The sequence below is a fragment of the Ochotona curzoniae genome, unplaced genomic scaffold, assembly GCF_017591425.1.
Source record: "Ochotona curzoniae isolate NIBS_2020 unplaced genomic scaffold, NIBS_Ocur_1.0 contig_4645, whole genome shotgun sequence".
Classification (NCBI taxonomy): domain Eukaryota; kingdom Metazoa; phylum Chordata; class Mammalia; order Lagomorpha; family Ochotonidae; genus Ochotona; species Ochotona curzoniae.
Window position 1 is genome coordinate 2,730,143 of NW_024466353.1, and position 17,285 is coordinate 2,747,427.

Here is a 17,285-nt window from a genome sequence, read left to right on the forward strand (position 1 = left end):
TTTTTTAAGATTTATTTTTATAAAAGAGACAGAGAGGAAGATCTTCCGTCCGATGATTCACTCCCCAAGTGAGCACAACAGTCGATGCAATGCCGATCCAAAGCCAGGAGCCTCTTCCGGGTCTCCCATGCGGGTGCAGGGTCCCAAAGCTTTGGGCCGTCCTCGACTGCTTTCCCAGGCCACAGGCAGGGAGCTGGAAGGGAAGCAGGGCTGCCGGGATTAGAACAGGCCATATGGGATCCCGGGCGTGCAAGGCGAGGACCTTTAACCACTTGCGCCACCGCGCCGGGCCCTATATACAGGTTTTTAATACCATTTGTTAGTTTTTTTAAACAAAACAATAAATATGGAATCTAAATCACTTTTATTTAAAACCAATGATCAGCAATTCAATTTTCAGTTTGACTTCTGATTCAAACAGTTTTTAAACTTTTAGCAGTATTTCTATAACTTAAAGATACATTTAAAAAAATTTTATTTCAACTTAATTCAAGGTTTTGGGGAAATAATTGCAAACCCTGTACCTTCTAAATATAATTTTGCATTTTAATCTTTTCATTGTTACTGAAAAGGGAATACAAATGATGTTATTACCTTTGATTAATAATATAATTAGTGGTTTGCCTAAAGGAAGGCAAGAAACACCAATTTCTGTCAATCAATAAGAATTAGTATGTCTCCATAGAATTACTCCCCCTAATACTGGCAGCGCTTCAAATCAGTGTTCACATAAATACAACAGTGACATTCAGTGACTGTAATACTTTAACAAGTTTAGTTATACAAAACTCATGCCTTACACATCATGATTTTACCACCCGAAGTTACGCTTGTCAAAGTGGAATTGTCAAAAAGTTTTGATGGGATAATTTGTAAGATGAATGGGTGCTGCCGTACAGTAGCTGATCAATATCTATAGTCAAGCGGCACTTGACTTTGGCAACAGGTCTCCTAACGTTTCAGGCATATTTGCATGGATGTTCCCTTTTTTATAATTCCTCATGTTTCATTATTGTTTCTATTTTCCACTCTGGCTTCTGGTTATTGCCATTACATCCATCACACACAAACCTTGCTGGTAGATGTAGGCAAAGCATGGCAGTCAAGTCAATGTGGGATTCGACATTCGGAGCCACTTGCCATACCAGTAGATGCTACACTGTGTACAAGACTGACACTTGGAACATTGTTGATTTTACACAGTGCAAACATACAAAGTGTCATGCATGAATTTATTTGCCCTTTGGGCAATAATTATACCTAAATTCTTTCATCCCATGACACATGAAGAAAAAAAAAACATTTTTTTAAGATTGATTTATTTTATTGGAAAGGTAGATATACAGAGAGGAGGTGAGACAGAGAGGAAGATCTTCTGTCCGATGATTCATTCCCCAAGTGACTGCAATCGCCAGTACTGTGCCGATCTGAAACCAGGAGCCAGGAACTTCTTTCTGGATGTCCCACACGGGTACAGGGTGCCAAGGCTTTGGGCCGTCCTCGACTGCTTTCCTAGGTCACAAGCAGGGAGCTGGATGGGAAGTGGAGCTGCCGGAATTAGAACAGGCGCCCATATGGGATCCTGGCACATTAAAGGCGAGGATCTTAACCATTATGCTATCGCACCGGGCCCATGAAGAAAATTTCTTCCAAGGTCCTACACATACTAAGTGAACTTAATATTACAAGTTTTCTCTCCCAGAAACGAAAGTAAGTCCTCTAAGAGAATAAAATCAGAGATAAGCTTCCAACATCTTTCTTCAGGATTTTGAAATCTCATCCTTTTATTCATTCCTAGAAGCCGTTTTCACAAACATTTTCTATCTCATTTCACCCTGGACTAATGGGCAGTTAAACCTACTCATGGTTGCAGAATCACACAGCACAGTTCCGCTGCCTTTGAGATCCTCCGTGTTCTGCATGCATGCCCTTCCCCTCTCCAATCCCTGTAATCACTGACCCCTTTTACTGCCTCCACCATCTCTACCATTGCCAGGAAGGTACAGAACAGGAATCATACAGTATATAATCTTTTCATATTTAACTTGTCTTTATTCAGTATTATGCTTGGGGTTTTCACTTTTACCTCCTATCCTCTGAAGAAGAGAGAGGGCCTGGATATGCAGTTAATAAGCAATCGTGCCTTCACAATTAAGCTTCCGTAAAGATTCCAGAGCAACTGAGGCTTCTGTGTCTGGCACCTTAACAGAGCCTGCACTGCATGCCTACTCATCTTGCCACTCACTCACTACAATCATAATGATATGCACAACAAATCAACAGTTGGATTAGTCCATTGCTATGATAAAATATTTTGGGCCAACTAATATTAAGAAGAAATTGTTTTTACTTAACTCACAGTTTTGGAGGCCAAATGTTCAAGCAACACTATAATGGCTCAGAGAGAACCAAGATGGACCAGAGTTAAGCTTTTATAGAATGAACCGGGTTCCCAGCATAAACCACTTAGTCCCTCTTCAAAAATCCAACTGATGTGGAGGAATAAGGCAGGGAAATAAAGGTAGTGATAACTGAGCTGAAATAGTTTTTGCAATTTCTGTGTAGCACTGCATTTATAACTCTACCCCCTTGGGTTTAATCCAGTATGGCCACTTTCCCATAATACACCTGTATCTTATTTGGACATCAGGGCCACATGGAAGTTGTGCTCCACATGAAGACACCAAAAAAATTTATAGAAAGGCCACAGAAGCGAAACTTCATCAAATTTGTATATTTAATTAGGGGGCCACCCACTACTGCATAAAAGAGACAGATACGTATAGATTAAAGAAAAACATAAGCCTGCTTCAAGATCATGCTCATGGATTGTTCTCTGCCTTCATCCTCTCTCCCTCCCAACTGGCAACTCTCTGCCTCCTCATGACAGATGTCTCTCCACAGGAAGTTTCCTGCCCACTTTCAGGGGCAAATGTGTTTTTGTCCTCACTATTAAGCAAACCCAGTTCTCACTTAAGCACTGTGTCTGTGCCTCTGCTTTGAATCCTTATCTCAGCAGGAGCAAGAATTTGGAATAAAAATTAAGATACACAATCCCAAAATGCAAACACCTCCCCCCGGCCCCAGGGTTAGCCTGGGTACCAGGCTCACAACACACAAATCTTCAGAAGGATGATAACATTCAACCTGTAAGTGTAAGTGAGGTGTTGCCTTGGGCTCTCCGAGCTGCTCTGACAAATTAATCAAACTTTCCAGTGGCCAGCGAGAAGTGTGGATAACAAGCCACTACTTACAGCTGGCATCCGATGCAGGGGCATTCTTGTGGGACCGAACTGTTAACCTATGAGATCTGACTTCCACTCCAGGTGCGCTGTGTCAGAATTCAGCGCATTGCATTGCAGAACACTCACTTGATGCCTGTTGCAGGACTGCATGGTCTATACAGAAACAGAACTCACACGTGTGGCATCAGAAATGTTGCGCTGAATGTGTGAGAATAGCAAAAATGTACTGAGCTTTCCCTATTAGTATGCTTTATTTCAAAACTTTGTGACTGCTCTGAAGTTCACAAAATACAAACTAAGTAGATTTGGAGTAATACTGTGATACTTCACAGATGGTGTTGATATTTTCCCATAACACACTACTTATAAAGCTTCCTTCCTATCCCTCAAGTTAATGCCATCAATGATTTCACACACACACACACACACAAACACACACACACACAATCACAATCACAAGTATACAGACACTTTCACGAACACCAATCGCCTCATGCTACCATAACTTTATGTGATTGCATCTCTTAGATCAGTTAACTAAAAAAGAGCAAGTTTCTATTTGGCCTTCAGTTTTTGATAATCTACCTTCCTTTATGCAGTTCTATTTTCCTTCTCTCTGAAGAACTGATTTTAATATTTAATTAAAGTCTCCTGGCAAAGACTCTCAATCTCTGTCTGAGAAACCTTTTTTCCTCTTGTTTGTAGGAGAGCTCCAAGACTCTTCCCTCAGCCATGCCAAGTCTACTAAGGAGTCTACCTAAGGCTTTCTTTGTTTTTGTTACAGTATTGTCTCTAACATTTCTTCTGGATTCTTCCTTAGACTTTTCATTTGTCTGCTTAAATCATCTGTTTGAGATTGTTCCCATGAAAGCCCTTCAACACTTCTAATTTTTTTAAAATTGTCTGACCAGATAATTTAAGCATTGTTGCCATTTCCCATGCTGCTTTGAAGCCTGTTCAGTTTGTTTGTGGAGTTGCTTGCTTGCTTGGTGGTTGTGGGTCTTTTAGACTAAGGCAAGGGAAATCATTCCACAGACCCGGAGGGCCTGTGCTCCAGGACTGTGACCTTTTCCAGTGAGTCCCCATTTCACTTCTCTTCGCAAGGGACAGACATGCTCTGATGAAACTCCAGCGGGTGAAGCTGTAGGAAAACAATTTCTCTCGAAGGCAGACATGGTTAAGAAAAGATAGGATGTTCTGATAGCTCACAACGGTTCCTTTTCTTCCTACCGGAAATATGAAGGGCTCTGCCTGATGCTCATAAGGAACCTGGTGGAGCTCCTGGAGAAGAAGCCACAAACAGCTGAAGTCATTTCATGTTTTTCCTTTTGTTCTGAGTACAATTGAGTCATTCCGGGATCCTTACATCTCAGAGGTGCCAACGTTGAGCCTCTGGAAATTCATAGTTTAGACTGATGTTGCCTCTGGAGGTTTCTGCTCTGGTAGGCAGGCACACCTTGTCTTTCTCCAATTTTCAGGGCAGCAGCTCGGCTCGCAACATCACCTCCCCACATCATCTCCCCGCATCACCTCCCCCATAAATCCAAGCGCACTAAGGATTCATTGTGTTCCGCTGCAGGGTCGTTGTTAGGAGGAAGTGGTCATTTCCAGCATTCTTTCATAATTAAACTATTTTAAAGATAACTTTGCAAAGATGTGTAGACATGACCATATGATACGCTGGTTTACATTTCAACCTCCCATTCGCCCATCTTGTGTGCTATTACCCTCTTCCACTTCCCCCGCCTGCATTAATAAGTGCCCTCCCCCCCACCCAGGTAATGAGGGAGAGGACAGGATTATTAACTTTTTTTCAGGCTTTCATCTTGCACCTAGGGAAACATTCTAAGTTCAGCACAAATAAGATGCATCGAGTGATAAAGTTTTACCTAAAAGGTGACAAAGCCAACATACACACACACACAAGCATGGATTGCCCCTCGCAAAGATGGTCATACGGAGTAGGTGGTGGGCCAAGAGAACAGAGGAGGTGGAGGAGACGACGCAGCGAGAGAACACGCTAGCACCTCGTCCTGTCACGGTCTCCAGTGAGGAATGAACTCCAGCTATTGGATTAGAGGTTAGGGGGAGGGGAAATCACTCCTGCAGGCACAAAGGCATCTGGGAATTTTATGATGCCTCCATAAACTTGGGGGTGGGGTGGGGTGGGAGACTAAACATACATATCTTCCTGACATCTTCCCCAAGGTCCTGGATGAAGTGAATGAATTCCAGGAAAGGGAACATATCAATTGATAAGGAGAACAGAATTACACAGAGAGGGGCTGAGAACAGAGTGCACAGTCCCTCTAGCTCAGCAGATCCTAAACTAGCTGCATGCTTCTCCCATATGAGTAACATCTTCATTACCCATACATAGATTCCAAGTTTTTCCTTTTATTCTCAAACATCTAGATGTCTATTTAGAGACACAAACTTTTGACAAAGCAATTGGACCATGGTTTTGTAGAAACAAAATTTTATTACGCATGCTTTTTAACATGTTGCTTTCCTCACCAAATAAACCTCTTCAGACTAGTGCAATTTAACAAGACAGCTTTAATTTACTCCTTCGTGCATCTGCATTAGCTAGCTCAGCTGTAGCCACACTGTAGCCTCAGCCTGAATTCTCTGGATCTCTTCCAGCCCATTCACAGAACACTCCTGGTGTTCATGAGCTCAGGCTTAAGGAAACCTCAGTGCAGAGTGTACCACACTTGAAATCAGAAAACCAGGGTTTACTCTTCACTGTTAAACAGCCCCCAGGCCCAGTAAACACACCGTGTGACTGGTAAAGACACCTCTGGAGTGTGAACAAACCCTTAACTAGTTGCCTCCAAAACATGGCCAGATAATGAAAAATGATTTTCCCTTTGTAATAGCAAACAACTCCTAAATAAAGCATGAAGTGGTTTTTTTTTTTTTGGCTCTACTTCCAATTGGGCCATTGTCCATCCAGTGGAAGGTGACATTCGCGGGGATTCCACAGGACCTTTAAATGGTTGCCCTCTGGTTCACGTACCCTGTGTTTCCCTCCTCCTTGAACACGGTGGGCCTGCAAATACGATGGGTTTCGCTGTTCTGACTGTATCTTCTATGATGAAACTGAGAGCTCCAAATGGGTTGATTTTGAGCTCATCCAAAGGGAGGTGATCTTAGCTGTGCCTTCTCTGAGTACCATCCCTTAAAAATGGTGAGAGATTTGAAGAGAGAAAAAGGGAATTCTTTCTGTTGGTTTTAAAGAAATGAGTCACATGAAGGCACTTGATGAAGACCTGAGAATGACCACTGGGAGCTGGATGAATCCTCTCATGAAAGCCACCAAGGAGTCAAGGACCCCAGTCCTAGAGCTACAAGGATCTCAATGCTCCCCAAGCAGATCAGTTCATACATAAGGTCACATCTATGCTGATCCTGTGACTGCTCACTCCTGGACAGCTGACCTGGGGAGCTTCCGATAATGAATGGGTATTTTTTTTCTTCAATGCTTTTCATGCAGCAACAAAAAACTAACACAGAGGCCTTAAGTGAGACAAACAGACCTGTCCCTACACTCAGATAAAGTGAGGTAGGTGGTTCAAGCAACCAGCTTTGCAATACTAAAACCACTGTATCTTTAGGATCCTTCTCTAAGTCAAAATCAGAGCTGCATTTCCATGATACTGCCCGTTGATGGATAAAGTACTTGTCTAATCCGATAGCACTGGGAAAACACAGTGTTCTGGACACTAGATTTATTCACAACTTCCGATTTTCTAGGTTGTGGCACATTTTGTAGGTATGTCACATATGAAGTGAGAGCTTCCTGGCAGGTTTTTCAAAGGAAGGCTTGTCTTCTGTGGTTGAGGTGAACTGTGAGCCCGAGAGCAGTGGTCCGTTATTGTAACAAATATCGGAATTTCAGCAATCAGCAGCAGTGTTTCCTTCTAGTTGAGGCTGAATTCAAACGCATGCGAGTCGCACGGCATCACACTGTGATAGAATTCAGAACAGAACCGGTTGTACAAGTTCAGATGCTGGTATCATTATTATATTAACTGTATTTGGGCCTGAGAATTGGGTTTGCAAGATGATGATTTTTTTTTTTTTTTGGTCATGTCCTTTGGCCATCTCTTCAGAAGTTGATGAGAATTTTAGGAACACTTTATGAAGACACCCATTTGACATGGTCTTGAGTCCTACCAATCTCTCAAGACAAAAATAAATAAATAAATAAATAAAACAATAAATCCACCCCAGAACGTAACCTGGATGAATGTCTTTTGGTTTTCCCATGCAGGTGGCTTCAACAACAAAGACACACTTCTGTGGTTCTGGAGGTGAGCAGGCTCGGGGAAGCTCCAGTGAGGGCTTTCCCAGGGGCTCCACGGGAGCACTCGCACCTGCCACCTCCAGATCCTCATGGCTGCTGACACTGCTAGTCTTACCTGACTGCCTCGCCCTCACACCGCCTCCTCCTATTTCCTTCTGCCATTCCGTTTCTATAACAGAGGTATCAGCCCACTCGACGTAGACCACACTGGGTAATCTAAGACATCGTCTCAAGATCCTTAATTATATATGCACATGCTTCCTTCAGGTAACATCATATCCACCGTTCCAACAATCTCAAGGGGGGTTTATCTCTAGGTTAAATCATGCTCCCCTCAAAATATTCACCTGCTGAAGTCTGAAAGGTCGTTGCGGATTGAATTAGTTAAAATGGGATCACAGGGCAAACGTGGTTCCAGTATGAATGACATCCTTCTTGCACGAAGAGGAACCTTGGAAACGGACAAGACACATGAACAACACCCTACACACAGCTCCTAGCTCTACAGGCCAGAGAACACCACGTGTTGCTGGGAATCTACCCAAAATGACATGACATTCATGGTACAGATTCTTCTCACCTCAGAGTCAGCCTCGGATGAATCAGCCCTGCAGGCTCATGGGTCTCGGATGGCCAGCTTCCATAACAGAGCCGTCCCTCCTTCGTGATGGCAGCTCCTAGCAAAAGGCATGAGACACTAAGGATCTCAAGAACCACATCTTAAATGATAACATTATTGATGGCTCCCCAGGGCACTGGAGGCTAGGGGCAGGTCTGCCCCGCCCCCACAGGAGGAGGGGCCACAGGAGCCGGTTACGTCACCTACCTGGCGGGATTCCAGTTGACCAATGGCACACCTGAATGGACATTCCTTGCATAGTTGGGACACGGACAACCTCCTTGCCCTCCCACGTGTGTAGATGGGTATAAAACTCCCAGACACGTGTCTGAGAGGCCCTTTCGCTTCCCTCTTCCTTCCTCTCTGCGCGAAGGTGGCTCAGGAGCGGATTTTTCCAATAAAGCTTCCATCTCAACTCTGAACAACTTGCCGATATTATTTCACCAAGCGGGCGGTCGGTCGGTGGACATTATCTAACATTTGGTGCCGGAAACCCGGGAAGGGATGCGTGGGCTCCCTAAACTGGTTGAGCTCCCCCCTTCCTCTCTCCACCTCTAAGCCGCCAGCCCCAAGGCCTTTGCCGGCTGCGGAACGACAGACGTGAGGTAAGCCCCTCCGCCCTGCTCCTCCTGTCCCAAAAAGTACTCCCCCAACCTCCTGCAGACCCCCCAAACCGTGTACACGTGGTCTGCCTGTCCTGAGCCCTCAGCGAGACGGGGGACGCCCTGGTCGTTGACCGGCTCCCACCTATCCAGGGCCCTCAGTGGGGTGGGAGACGTCCCCCCTACTGACTGGCCCTCCTTAACGGAGAACCAGGTTCCCCTCTAGTCTAAATTTCAAAGCGGGGACGCCTTCTTTGTGTTTAGATTAGCCGTGAGATACTTTATTGGGACAGGATGGGCAACAAAATGTCCTGAGCTCATGGCCCCCAAACCCCCTTAAGCTGTTTATTGGCCAATTTTAAAACCATGGGTCTGGGCCTGGACTTACGCAGAAAATGCCTTGTCCATTTTTCAACCGTGGCCTGGCCACAGTACGTGTTGGAAAAGGCTCCAAATGGCCAGCGGAAGGCACGTTTGATTTTCAGATCCTCACGGAATTTGGTAATTTCTGTCCTCGCGAGGGTAAATGGTCTTAAGTTTGTTATGTGGAAGCTTTTTGGAGACTCCGTTCCTGCCCTTCCCTATGTTCCTCCTGTTCCACGACTCAGATTCTCCAGGCCAAGGCTAAGCCCTCCCACTCTCCCAAGGATCTCTTAGACTTTTCACCTAACCATACCTTTTCTGAGCCGCCAGAACTTTTAGGACTCCACCCAGCCCCCACTTCTTCCCCATCTCCTTCTCTGCCAGCCTCTTTACCTGCACTTTCGTCTCTCTCGGAGCCTTTGGCCCATCCACCTTGTACGTTACTCCTCCAGTCCCTGTGCCATGTTCCCCAAGGTCACCTCCTCTTTGGTCACCTCTTCTACGCCCCCAGTCCTTCTGTAATGTTTCCAGACTCCTTCACTTACTGAGTAGCCACTGGATTCCAGTGTCACTTTTGCTTTACCTTCTGTTTCTCTGCTATGTTCCCACCCCTCCCTTATTCTATCTACTCCCATATCTTGCCCCACCTAATTCCACCTAACCCCATCATTCTCTTTGTTCCTCCTTTTTCCCTCTGTGTGGACATCCTTGCTGCACAGAGGGTCCCTATCCTTGCCCAAGGACCTCTCTGACCTCTACCTCACATTTTCCCCAACTCGCCTTTCCCCAGTTCGTTCTCCCCCACTCAGAACCTTCTTCCTTCGGATCCTTCACTTCCTGCGCAGGTACCATGTTCCCAAGCCCCCTCTCTCCACTTCCTGTTCTGACGCCATCTTCCCAGCTCCCCTCCCACTCCATGTGGTAGGATCCCATCCACCATCTTGCCTTTCTCCTCCACCTGATGGGACCCTGTCCACCATCTTGCCTTCCTTCATGTGGCAGGTCCCTGTCTGCCATCTTGCCTTTCTCCATTCTCACCCCCAACCTAACCTGCTCTCCCTCTTTGGTTCTTCTGACTTAACCCCAATAATGCCTGATTCCCTGCTGCTGCTGCAGCAACTGCTTTTAACTCTTTTTCCTTTCGTCATCCCCACCCCCACCCCTTATCTAAGATGGGTGGGATAAAAGATAAGCTAATTAACATCTATCAAAAGAACAAAACTGTAATTTGCTAAGTTGTTCCGAAACTTAATTTAAAATTTGTATATCAAAATAATCCAGTATAGAGTTGCTCTAATCCACTGCTAAGTTATTCCAAGCCATGAGGTAAACTCACGTGCTCTTACCAATTGTTTTATAGAGTATTTCCAAGTTAAAGCATGGCGTAGAAGGAATGGGAAGTCATGAAAGTTTTGAGAGGAATACATCTTGTATGGTTTATGTGCAATGTAATTTATCATTGTCCTTAAAATTGCCTATAGCATTTTTCTAAATATTTATCACTGACATTATTGCTTTTTCTAATGTGCAATTTAAGCTAATTATAAACCTGTGCTTGTTTCAAATTTGTAGCCGACATCAGACTTTTGGCAAATGCTTTCTAGAACTTCTATTTGAGAGTTTTTACTTGATGGTAATTAATCTGATGCTTCCAACTACTTTCTTCATCTCTCTCTCTCTCTCTCTCTCTCTCTCACTGAGGGACTCAGGCTGCACAGTTGGATTTCCAGACCCTTTAAAGGGATGGCTAACTTGTCAGACCAAGCAGCCTAATTATCTTCTCATAGGCATTACCCTAAAACTATCAGGACTATGCCTGTAACTACAGATTCCTAGATCAGCCCATTAAGGCATTCAGGGATAGAATTGAGCATCCCTTTGGCTGACATCCCGTGGTTGCCTCTGTGGCCCACTTTAACCAGGGCCCAGAGGAAGAGTAGTGAGCTAGGCATCAGGAGGCTCATTAATGTGGCTTTATACAGTAACCTGTTCTCTAGGAGACCCAGTAAGGCTAGTCTACCCTCAAGTAGCACCTGCTTGTGATATGGGAAGCCAGAATATTGGGCAGCCAGCTGCAGTGATAGAAGTGGCTTTCAAAGAGTCTTGTTAGCTCTGCCAAGAGCCAGGCCACTAGAAATGGGACTGCCCTGGGGGTCAAAGTATTCCTGGGTCAGAACCATGGTGGGCCACAAGCTAGAAAGCCCTTCACTCTGCCCAGCTCCCAAAGCATCTGTCGCTATGGAGGGATGGCCTGGGGTCAGCAACATCACAGGTAAAGCTGTATATTCTGTCCAGAGACACCATCTGTTCTGTACCAACCTCTCTTTCAGGCCAGCTCTCCTCTCTGTCCAGCCAGGTAATGGGAGTCAATGGGATGTCTCCACAGTTTCACACTTCCTTTATGATGTCTCTTCCAGTACTCTATGTGAAGAGATGGATGGTCCTGACCTTACCTGAAACTCCAGAGTTCGTGTATGTAAGACCTTAGAAACGGTTTTTACTAGCTAACACTGTAACCTTGAAGGCCACTGCCTACTGGAGCCCTGGCCTTACCATAGGCCCTGACTTAGCTCCTGCTAGCAGCCAGAGTCCCCATGAGCAGAGGGAGGGAAAGAATACAAGATTAGAAGCAGGCCAGACTATACATCCTGTCTTGTTTCTCAAGGTCTCACTAGATAATTTTAATCAGCTGTCATGCATGTTCCTGCCTAAGCTTCCCCACTAATTCCACACAACATAAAGCCGCGATATCGGGGCTGAGTAAAAGTGTTCCCAGTTCTCTGCCTAAGTCAAATGGACTCTCCATCCAAGAATGGCCAGAATGTGGAATCTGCACAGAAGGTCAACACCTGCCAAGATGATCCGTGTGTCACCATAGAGGCACCCCAAAGAAGCTCCTCAAGACCAACCCTCAGAGACTACATATTCCAGTGAGCTTCAGGAGGAAATCAATCCATCATTTTGATAAGTAACCCCTCCCTCCATTCCTGTGTCATCCACTCAAATGTATAAATTTCTTCTAACCAAATCATTAACCAGTTCTTTTGCAGGGCTGAGAGCCTGCCATTCCTCCCCAACATGTAACAGAAAGGAAAAATGTGAGTGATTCCAACATCCCAACCTGGACCCTGACACTGCTTCCTGCTTCCCCTTTCCCACAGCTTGTGGAATTTGTGTGTTGTTCCGGTTATGCACCAATGAGATGTAACTATGAGTCTTTCCTGAGAACTTCACCCACCATCCTCTCCCACCGTCCTCTCCCCTTAACACTTTCCTCAACTTCCAATCTCTCACTCTTGCCAGCCGGTCCTCGATTCTCACTTCTTACCTAGGGAAGGCTTGCTGTACCAGCCTCTACAGTCTCCTGACCTCATTCTTTAGTGGATGGTAGCTCGGTGTCCAACCTGCATGGTTGCACCATGCAGCCTATGTGGTACTCATTCCTGAGTCCATCCTAGAGGCCAATTGCCTCCCCATTCTGCCATCTGGCAGGAGAGGGAATCCCTTACCACCAAAGGGATGCCCATCACCAATGCCTCATTCACTAACTCCTCCTGCCTAATGTTTTCCACTGTTTTTCCTCAAGGAGCCCTTAAGCTCAGCTTGCCTACTCACCAGCTGCAAGGACATGAACCAGATGAGAATTGGCAGATCGATTTCACCCATGTGTTCACCCACAAAAGCTTCTCTGAGACCACGTCGACTGCTATCTTCTAGACCCGGCTGCTACCACACCATCAGACCCCAATGCCTCTCTTCTCTAGCCTGGTGACCTGGTCCTCCTCAAGACCCTCCACCCACGCTCACTCCAACCTCAGTGGACCAGGCCTCACTTCGTGACCCTGACCATGCCTGTGGCTGCCAAACTCCTTGATCACACTTCCTGGTATCATTTCTCACCTCAAACATTTTAGTGCTTGTACCAAGGATAAATTATCTGCCACTTCTTTGACCCAGCAACTCACCCGACTACCTCACTCCTCTCTTACTCCTCTTCTGGACAACAGCTAACCACTTCCTCTTCATTTCAGCTGGATTTGCCTCATTAGTGTATTGCAACCCATGCCACTGTCAAGGGCACATGTCTAGCCCACCTCTTAACAAATGTTATTATTCCAAACAGCTGTGTCGCACTGGGAAACCTCATATATTGCAAGGTGTCTGGGATCTCCATTCTGCTGGCCAGCCCCTGCCCCATGTCTAAACATGGCTCAATGTAATTGTCTTGCTTCCAGCACCAATTCTTTCAATTCATTTTCTTCTATTTCAGTCAACTGTGATTTATTTTCTAGCAGGTGCACCAACTAACACTGCTTTCTTGGTCAGAAGCTAAACAGGAAACTTCAAACCCCCACAGTCTTGAAAGAACCAAACGGGCAGTCTTCATTCCCGCTCTGGTAGGAATGTCGATTGCTACCTCCCTGCTGGCGGTAGGCCTCAGTGCAGGAGCCCTAGGTCACTCCATCGTCGAGGTCAACAAGCTCCAAGCAGACCTCAACCAGGCTATAGAAGACTCAGCCCAGTCCCTGGCATCCTTGCAGCGACAAATCACCTCGCTAGCTGAAGTGGCACTCCAGAATCGACGAGCCCTGGACCTGCTGACTGCAAGCAAAGGGGGAACCTGTGTCTTCCTACAGGAACAGTGTTGTTATTATATTAACGAATCTGGTTTGCCAAAGAAAAAATCCAAGAAGCCTCACGGGTCACTCTCAACCAACTGCTGCTCCACCCCTATGTCCCAGTGCCCACAGAGCCCTCTCCGGACCACAATTAGGGACTACGCCCCCCCCTTCAGCAGGAAGTAGCCAGAACGACTTCGTCGCCCCCTTTCCTATTACCAAGAGTCCGGAATGATGGCTCCCCAGGGCACTGGAGGCTAGGGGCAGGTCTGCCCCGCCCCCACAGGAGGAGGGGCCACAGGAGCCGGTTACGTCACCTACCTGGCGGGATTCCAGTTGACCAATGGCACACCTGAATGGACATTCCTTGCATAGTTGGGACACGGACAACCCCCTTGCCCTCCCACGTGTGTAGATGGGTATAAAACTCCCAGACACGTGTCTGAGAGGCCCTTTCGCTTCCCTCTTCCTTCCTCTCTGCGCGAAGGTGGCTCAGGAGCGGATTTTTCCAATAAAGCTTCCATCTCAACTCTGAACAACTTGCCGATATTATTTCACCAAGCGGGCGGTCGGTCGGTGGACATTATCTAACAATTATGGTCTTGGCATCAACAGCAATGCTCTATTTTAATGAATGAGCATTGCATTGAATGTTTGTGCTTTTTTTTTTTAACTTTATAAATAATGACAATCAATATACAACTCTGTGCCTCTGGGGTTTACTTTCCGCAGGGTCTTACTTTATTGCCTTTGGAGACGTGCTAAGAAATGGGAATACATTCTTGAAAGATCTAGAACAATAACAAATTCTGTTTCGTGCCTTGGGAACATGAGGCTCCTGCTTTCCCAGGAGCTGGAGTAAAATGGAGGGATGATTTCCACACCGCTCACCAGCATCTGGCAGGATCCTGTCAAGGTCTGCCATAGGCATTTGGAGCTCACCTTCCATGTTCTGCCCTGGGGAAGCCGGTGGAGGAGTTTGCATTTGTTTCCAGTTTGTTCTCTAGGCTTTCAGGCAGTCCCTAGAGCCAATTGACTACAGTGTTTTAGGGTCCACTCTGCCTCCCAACTGGCATGGGAAGAGAATCCTACACAGGTGCGATTCTTGTTTAAAAGCCTGACGTAGGTTCTTTCACTAGCACCAACTTGCAACGGGCTGGATCCTATTCCTCAACAGCAGGTAGACTGCTGAACAGATGAGAATGAAGACAGTGGAGGGCACCCTTTTGGTGTTTCCTAATGTACTGTGCCTTGCACTGCTAACAGGAGAACCAGGGCGGGCGCTGGCCAGTCTCCAGCACTCCGGGGATGGGGGGCCAGGACTGCCTGTCCATCTCTCCACTGGTCTACAGGACCTGCTCCAGCTTTTACGGTTTAAAATTTTAACAATCCCGCTTCCTCCCCCCTCCCCCCGCCACCACCACTACCACATCTGAAAAAAAAAGCTACAAGGCTAGGCAAGGAAACGCCTTTAGAAAAATCCAGAGAAGCGAGGCCCATCCCATTCCTGCTGCCTTCATCCCAAAACCTACCCTCTCCTGCCTCCCACACGCTCACACACATTTGCTTTTCCCACCGGCGGCAGGCAGAGCCCCAGGTCCAGCAAACTGTGCTTCCAGAGGAGCCCCCCCCCCCCCAGCCAGGGTCACTGACAACTGGCTGCCCCGAAAGGGCTTGCAGGACCCCTGCGCAGCGCCTGGGACAATCAAGGGCAATTGGGGTGTGCAGTGTGGACAATGTAAAGCGGTCGGGAAAACCAAGGCTTGGGGGCTGCCTTTTCCGCTAAGGAGTTGAGGGTGGGGGAAGGTGCAAGCCCCTCTGCCTCCCACCGGCTGTTCAACCCAGGACAGGTGTGGGCTCTTCTTTTTCCAGACCAGGCCAGAGAGAAGCGCCCGTCCGCCCCCACGCGCGCGCACATCTAGTCGGGGAAGCGGGGGCTCGGCGCGCGGCTGCATGAATGGGAACCCGGAACGGGCTCGGCGCGCGCGGCCGCCCTGCCCTCGAGGCCGTCGCCCAGCGGCCTGCAAGCGGGGAGCCCCCCGACTCTTCGCCCTCCTTCCGCCCGGGCGGAGGCTGCCGCAGGCTCGGCGCCCGGCGGCGGCGGGGAAGGTCGGAGGGAGGGTGCGTTCCTCCCGCCCCACACCCAGGCTGCGAGCCGGATATATAGTGTCACGTTCGGGAGCGCGACGAGCAAAGCGGCTGTCTGGAGGCGGCAGCGCTACACGCAAGCCACGGAGAAGAAGCCGACCTCCGGCCCCCCGAGGTGAACCGCATCCCCTGCACTCGGAACCGGAGCCTCACGCAGGTACTCTTGGAGAGCCGCCGCCTCGCCGCGCGCCGAGCCCACGCGCGCTCCGAAGGCGAAGCCGGCTCGGGCATCGCCCAGCGGGGGGGAAGGGGACTCGGGCCGGGGCGCCTGAGGGGTGTATCTGGTCAGGGTGACCGTGAGGCTTGGAGCGGTGGCGGCCTCGCCCGGGCCTCAGAGACCATCCGCGGCCGCGCCCCCCGGGGCCCCTGAGGCGCGCGCGCGGCCGTCGGCCCAGCCAGCCCCGGTGGGGCACGCCGCCTGGAGGAGACGGCGGCACCCGGAAGGGCCCTGCTCGGGTGGCGTGGCGGGGTGCGTGGCGCGGTGACTGGGGGGTCCCCACCACAGCCTCGTGGACCCCTGGGGTTCTACCTGGAGAGCGCGCGCAGGTTGCCGGGCCACGTGGGGGCAGAGCCGGGCCGCGCCGAGCCACCCGGAACCTGGACTACGTCCTGTACGCCCCCCGGCCCCACCCGAGGCTGCGTGCGTCCCGACCCCGCGGCTCGCGTCTCACGGCGCTTCACGAACCGCAGGGTAGCCCCGGCCGAGTGAGCTCGCCTTGGAAGTTTGCGGCCTGGGGCGGGGAGGGGCCAGCCGCAGGTGCCTGGAGCCGCTAAGGGGAGCAGGAGCCGGGGGGAAAGAACTGCTTATGATCCCACGCCTGTGGCTCGCGGCGGGGCGATTACAGTGGATGAAAAAAACAATGCGTGTGCGCAACCTTATCCTAGAAACCCCAGGCACGCGTCCCCCCTGGCAGCCGCCCACACCTTCGCCTGTGGGCTGAGGGCAGGGAGAGGTGATAGAATAGGAGTGCGTTTTCCTCGATGGCGTGAGTCTCGGCGGGCAAGGTTATCCCCGGGTTTACAGAAGGCTGGGTGGAGCATGTAGGGTGCCCCATTGTGCTAGAAGCGAGGGCAGGTTGGGAACGGAGAGTAGACTCGGAAACTCAAGTGGATGGTGGTCCCAGGCTGGCAGCAGGCTGTATGGGGAGGAGAGGGACGCGCTGGGCAGGCGCGAGTGTGAGAACTGCTCTTCTGTCTTGTGTGTGTGGAAGTTAGAGATGTGTTTGAGGGCATAGGCTAGTCTGAAGAGGGGAGGGGGCCGAACTGCGGAACCGAGGTGGGAGGTTCAGTCAACCTGGCCTTTACGACTGTTTGTGTCAGATTTCTAAAGATGGCCGTGAGGACCCCCCCACCCCCACCCCACATACACACACACAC

The 17,285-nt window shown here is 48.6% G+C and overlaps 1 long non-coding RNA gene across 1 annotated transcript in view; it reads right to left on the minus strand.

The window, feature by feature from the left end:
* LOC121161159 overlaps positions 1–16,587 on the minus strand; it is a 59,330-nt gene extending 42,743 nt beyond the window's left edge. Inside the window, exons 1-2 of the long non-coding RNA XR_005884645.1 lie at positions 16,438–16,587; positions 8,138–8,234 (exon numbers count right to left, since the gene is read on the minus strand). This is a non-coding gene — a long non-coding RNA (uncharacterized LOC121161159). The remainder of the gene's footprint in view (positions 1–8,137; positions 8,235–16,437) is intronic.
* Positions 16,588–17,285: the final 698 nt, after the last annotated feature.